The sequence below is a fragment of the Saccopteryx bilineata genome, chromosome 6 (assembly GCF_036850765.1).
Source record: "Saccopteryx bilineata isolate mSacBil1 chromosome 6, mSacBil1_pri_phased_curated, whole genome shotgun sequence".
Taxonomy (NCBI): domain Eukaryota; kingdom Metazoa; phylum Chordata; class Mammalia; order Chiroptera; family Emballonuridae; genus Saccopteryx; species Saccopteryx bilineata.
Genome location: NC_089495.1, coordinates 205,437,337 through 205,443,173, shown reverse-complemented (window position 1 = coordinate 205,443,173; position 5,837 = coordinate 205,437,337). Strand labels below are relative to the sequence as shown.

At 49.4% G+C, this 5,837-nt stretch overlaps 1 non-coding gene across 1 annotated transcript; it reads right to left on the bottom strand.

The window, feature by feature from the left end:
* Positions 1-4,512: 4,512 nt before the first annotated feature.
* Positions 4,513-4,588, bottom strand: TRNAP-GGG (transfer RNA proline (anticodon GGG)). Its single transcript has one exon. It is a non-coding gene; the product is annotated as a tRNA-Pro (tRNA).
* Between the last annotated feature and the right edge of the window lie 1,249 nt (positions 4,589-5,837).

Genomic DNA, 5,837 nt, shown 5'->3' with positions numbered 1-5,837 from the left:
CTGAATAAAAAAATAAATAAATAAAAAAAAAAAAAAAAAAAAAGAAATACTGGTCAGTTTGTTGATTTAAATTTACTTGTTTTTTATTTTAAATATTGTATTTGTTCCCATTTTGTTTTTTTTACTTTAAAATAAGATATGTGCAGTGTGCATAGGGATTTGTTCATAGTTTTTTTTTTTATAGTCCGGCCCTCCAACGGTCTGAGGGACAGTGAACTGGCCCCCCTGTGTAAAAAGTTTGGGGACCCCTAATTTATACCAACAAAACATACTGTCTGTGCAATGGCGGGCACATTCTTTATCTAACTTGCACCGTCCTCTTTACCATCTCCCAGATTAGAAAACTCACATTTCTTTGTCCCGCAGAAAACATTGAGACCGCATCTTAGAAAAGACGGTGTCTCTCCACTCCCACTTCGGCCATGTGTGTGTGCTCTCACGTGTGGGCGTGCACGTGCGTCTGTGTCTGTCATCTCTGTCCCCTGCTGTCACGGGCTATGAGGCTGGGTCTCTTAGACTGTTCCCACAGGAAGAGTCTTATTTTTTTCTTCCCCAAATCCTCTTAGAGCTTAAACTGCCGGCGTTCCCAGGAGCGAGGTGGATAAAGAGCATAATGTGCTCTTTTTCCTCCTGGCTGCCTTGAGGATTCTTTGTTTGTTTTCTTCACATTCAAATACTTTTATTACAATATAATCCTATAGTTGTTCCATTTTTTATTAGTTCTTGTTGTTAATATCTTACTTATAAACTAAACTTTTCCGTAGGAATAGATGGAGAGAAAACATTGTACACATGGGGTGTGGGACCAGAGGAGTCTTTCTTTATATTAGATTTGTGATTGTCCGTTATAATGTGTCGTGGAGAAGGTCTTTTTCCACGGAGATATTGATAATTATTAGGGTGAGCTGTTAGCTCCATGGAGTTGCTGATTCAAGTCTATCCTCAGGTGTGGGGAGTTCTCAGCTTCTATTTTTTGAAATAAACTCTCTGTCTCCTTCTCCTTCCCTTCTTCTTCTGGAGTCCAGAGACTCTGCATGGTTTGCAGAGCTCATGCTTGCGGGTGACAGGGGCGTGCAGAATGACTCGTGGAAGAGGCAGCAGACCGCCCTGAGGGGACCTTCGGGGCCCGCAGGAGGTGGCTTAGGGATGTCGTGGCCTTGGACACCGGCAGAACTGCCTCTGAGAAGGGGTGGGGTTTATGCAAGATCCTCTTCTCCAGGACTCTCAGATTTTTTTTGTATTTTAAGTGGGAATAACTTATACCTCACTTAAACCTACACACCTTGGAGTTCCCTGCGTCCCAGAGACTGTGATGTTCTCTGTCTTACCTGTTTTAATCTTTAGACTTCTCCTAGGAGGCAGGTGTGCGATTACGTCTTCCCAATGAAGACATTTCAGTAGAGACCACATGGCGAGTAAAAGCAGAAGAGGAAGAGCCTAGATATGCTGTGCGCCAGATTCCTCAGCTTTAACGTTGTTATTGTGATTATTATACAGTGCTTCTGCTCCATGACCTTGTGCATCACGTGCCTGGCCCATTGTGGGTTCTCAGACGGTAAAGGTCCCCTTTCTCCCCCAAACCCCCAAGCAGGGGAAGCTTATTTTCCGCCCGAGTTCCAGCATGAGATGAAGAAGGAATGGATAGAAGGCAAGAGGAGAGAAGGATGATGTTCCAGGCGCAGCGCTGAGATTGTATTCCGGGATTGTAATTGCAGCGCTCAGAGCTCTAAGGTGTTTTCCAGGTAGTGATCAAGGTGATCACTGAGGAGAAAGCACAGTGGGTTCTACCTCCCAGGAGCCTTGAAAACACCACCTGGCTGTTCAAAGAGATCCTCTCATCCTAACCTCTGTCACATTCTTCTCTGCCATGGTAATGAGCTTTCCCCCTGGTAAAACATGGCCCGTGATCACCCGTAACCGTGCAGAACAGCCATGGTCCAGAGGGCAGGGCCCTCAGGAGATGTGCCTTTCTGCCCTCCACCCGGGAGTCAGCAACAGCTCGCTCCTCTAGCAGCCCTCCACGTTCCCTGCGTGGGAGTGGATATTGGCTCTATTCTTCCAGTTCAGAAACTTAGGCTCCAAGGTGGGAGATCAACTGTCCTCCATCCAGGACTGGATACATGGTGGGGCCACGAATAGCGTCATGTGTATCTGACTCTAGGTTCATGACCTTTCCTACGATCCTGCCCCGCTGAAGTGACCGCTCTGGCCTCCTACCTTCCTGTGTGGGTTCGTGCGTCCTACCTACAGTGACATCCATGAGGATAAAAGGCAATGATGTCCTACTCATTGGGTCTACCCACCGCTGCAATCTCTTCTATGAGATAATGATGGAGGCCATAGATGTGTCTCTTGAAGCAGGCAGAGGCCAGCGTCCTGAAGAAGATCTATTATCTTTCAGTATATCAGCAACGCCTCAAGATTTCCCAGGCTATCAAGAGTCCCTTTTACTTATTTAACAAATATTAATATGGAATCTAGGCCCTGGACAGTTGGCTCAGCGGTAGAGCGTCGGCCTGGCGTGCGGGGGACCCGGGTTCGATTCCTGGCCAGGGCACATAGGAGAAGCGCCCATTTGCTTCTCCACCTCCCCCCTTCCTCTCTGTCTCTCTCTTCCCCTCCCACAGCCAAGGCTCCATTGGAGCAAAGATGGCCCGGGCGCTGGGGATGGCTCCTTGGCCTCTGCCCCAGGCGCTAGAGTGGCTCTGGTCGCGGCAGAGCGACACCCCGGAGGGGCAGAGCATGGCCCCCTGGTGGGCAGAGCGTCGCCCCTGGTGGGCATGCCGGGTGGATCCTGGTTGGGCGCATGCGGGAGTCTGTCTGACTGTCTCTCCCCGTTTCCAGCTTCAGAAAAAAAAAAAAGGAATCTAGTTAGAGGAGGGTAGGAAAAAGAGAGATAGAAAGAGTTATTTTCCTCAAATCGAATTTCAAAGTCTAGCAGAGGAGAAGACATACAAGCAGACATATAGAACAGGATGTGACATGATGACAAATTTTGGATAAGTCATAATAATAGGGAACAGGAGGAGGCGCTGTTTGTTCTGTTTTGGGCGAAGCCTTGTGCTGATCAGTGTCCTCTGGAGGAGGGGAATAAAGTGGACCGTGTATGTACAAACACGCCAATCCAGAAGCAACCCAGCGAGCTCAAGTTCGTCACAAATAAGTATGAAGCGTAGGATGTTCTGAGGGCGCGTGACAGGAGATGACACTGGAGACACAATCCAGGGTCCGGTTGTGAAGAACAGCGAGGTCTGAACCGCAGTGTTGGCTAGGATGCTGCGGCGATGATGCCAGAGGGGACTTTGATGATTAGATTTTTGTGGGGAAAGAGAAAACAAATGACTGGCTGTCCAAGTAGGGGGATGGATGAGGGTGTGTGCGAAAGAAATGCAGAGCGATCAACAGGAAGGCTATCGCCGTATTCCCAGGGCAAGCCGTAGGGATGAATCTTTACACTAGCAGTGGGGCTAGAAGTGACGGCACATACTAAGGTTGGCAGATTCACATGGATCTATCAGTAACTGGATGTTACTAATTAGAAATCAAGCAAAGAAGGGCAAGGATTCTGTGATGGCATTCATGGGCTCACGCGTTATAATGGAGATAACCCTCCCACCCACGTTTTCTCCCATTGTTTTAATTTTCTCAACACTAAATCTTTAGCCCCCTAATGGGGGTCACAGGTGCAGTGGACCCCACAAGGCATACGCTAAACTATTTTCAGAATCGAAAGGACACCAGCATGACAAAGGTGAAGAGAAAAACAGTCAGTCTAACCCTACCCTTCCATAAGTAGGAAGACGGAGATTGACCGAAACATGGCTACCATGGGTGTCCAGAAAGAGACAGCAACGGCCTTTCCTGTTCTCCCTGTCCAGGTGTCAGGGATGCGGGCCCAAGGCGTAGATGGATGACTGGGACACACTGTGCTCTCTTATCAGTGCAGAAATAGCTCCTCCAGGAGAAATCTGACAGCTTAAAGTGAGCATCTGCCCCCATCTTCAGGTCACGCTACGGGGATCTTGATCTTCTATCCTGTCACGTTGGAATCTATGATTGAGGATTTCTAGGGAGAGGAGGGAACTGGACATCAAAGTGTAGTGACAGAATGCTCTCAGTAGTCAGTAAAATCTCTCCCAATTCTAATGCTTATACATCAAGTTTCTTCTTCTCTGACGTGAGGTCATAATAAGTACATTCTGAGTTTGTTTGGTTTTTATTTAAAAAAAAATTTTAAATTCAGTCAAAGGAGGGGAGGCAGAGAGACAGACTCCTATATGCGCCCCAACCAGGATCCACCCGGCAAACCCACCAGAGGACAATGCCTGCCCATCTAGGGTGTTGCTCAGCAACCGAGCTCTTCTTAGTGCTTGAGATGGAGGCCATGGAGCTATCCTCAGCGCTCGGGGCCAACTTGCTTCAATGGAGCCATGGTTGCAGATGGGAGAGAGAAAGAGAGAGAGAAAAGCAGGAAGGGGAGGGGTGGAGAAGCAGATGGGCACTTCTCCTGTGTGCCCTGACTGGGAATCGAACCCAGGACTTCCACACCCCAGGCTGACGCTCTACCGCTGAGCCAACCCTCCAGGGCCACATTCTGAGGTTGTTGTACAAAATGTAATCAGAAATGACTATCCAAGCACTCTGTAGGAATGCTTTTGTCTTGCTCACCACATCAAAGATGCATAGGCAGTGCCTTAACCTGTAGAAGGAGCTCTGCCCCCATTCCATACTATAGGCCTGTGGTTTTCAAAGGGTGGTCCCCGGACAGGGAACATCGGTGTGCCCGCAACCTGGTGAGCCATGCTAATGCTCCGGCTCCGCCGCAAAATCAGAGATGGGAGATGAGGCCCAGAGCTAGCGGTGTCTCCGGGGGTTCCTGATCCAATTGAAAGTTTGAGAACCCAGCTACAGGCAGACTGTGGGCCCTGTGGGCTGGAAGCTGTCTTCCAGGATGACACTGTTTCTGTCTGTCTGTCCTTAATATGTGCTTTGGACTAACCTTTGCTTGTGCCTGGCCTCTCTCTTACTTGCAGCCTCAGCCGGAAAATGTGGGTGCTGTGGAGATACGTGATGCCCTTCCAAACCCTGTGGGGTGGAGTGTGTGGGGGGCGGGGCTAAGCAGGGAGAAGACAGACATCAAAATAAGGCCTTTTGCTTTAATGAACCAGGGATCCCATGTCTCCAGGAGACAGAGGCTGGAATGCTCAAGGGGCGGCCGTGGTTCCCATCTGTGCCGGCACCTGCGACCCCGGCGACCCCGGCACCGGCGACCCCGGCACCTGCGGCGACCCAGGCACCGGCGTCACTGGCACTGTCACGTGCACCGTCGCCATAGATCCCGCCATAGTTCCCGCCATAGTTCCCGCCATAGTTCCTGCCATAGGTCCCGTAGCGCTGAAAGACTCTATTGATACTTCTGCCGTTGTCGCCACGTGGCCACCACAGAGAAGAGGATTCATATCTTTGCCGGACAGAACACAGCACCGTTTCTGCTTGCTGCACCTGTCAGTGGTAGGGTTTACGAGTAGCTCCCCGGTTCGGCACTTGCTCCGGCACACTCCCCACTTGTGTGCACACTTGCTCACAATCCAGTTCCCTGCGAGAAGGAATCAGATCGAGCCGATAAATCAGAGGTCCGCCACCGATGCTCGTGTCTTGCACACTGATTGTTCAAGTCCCTGCCCACTTGCTTTGCTATTCTTTTCCTAATCACAAAGGCTGACTCTGGGGATTAAATGAGATTTTATAAATATATACACACACAGAACTTTTTTATATACATGAGCCTTTCTGAAACCAGAATTCTGCAGATAAACACAGGCCAGGTGTGTCCCATT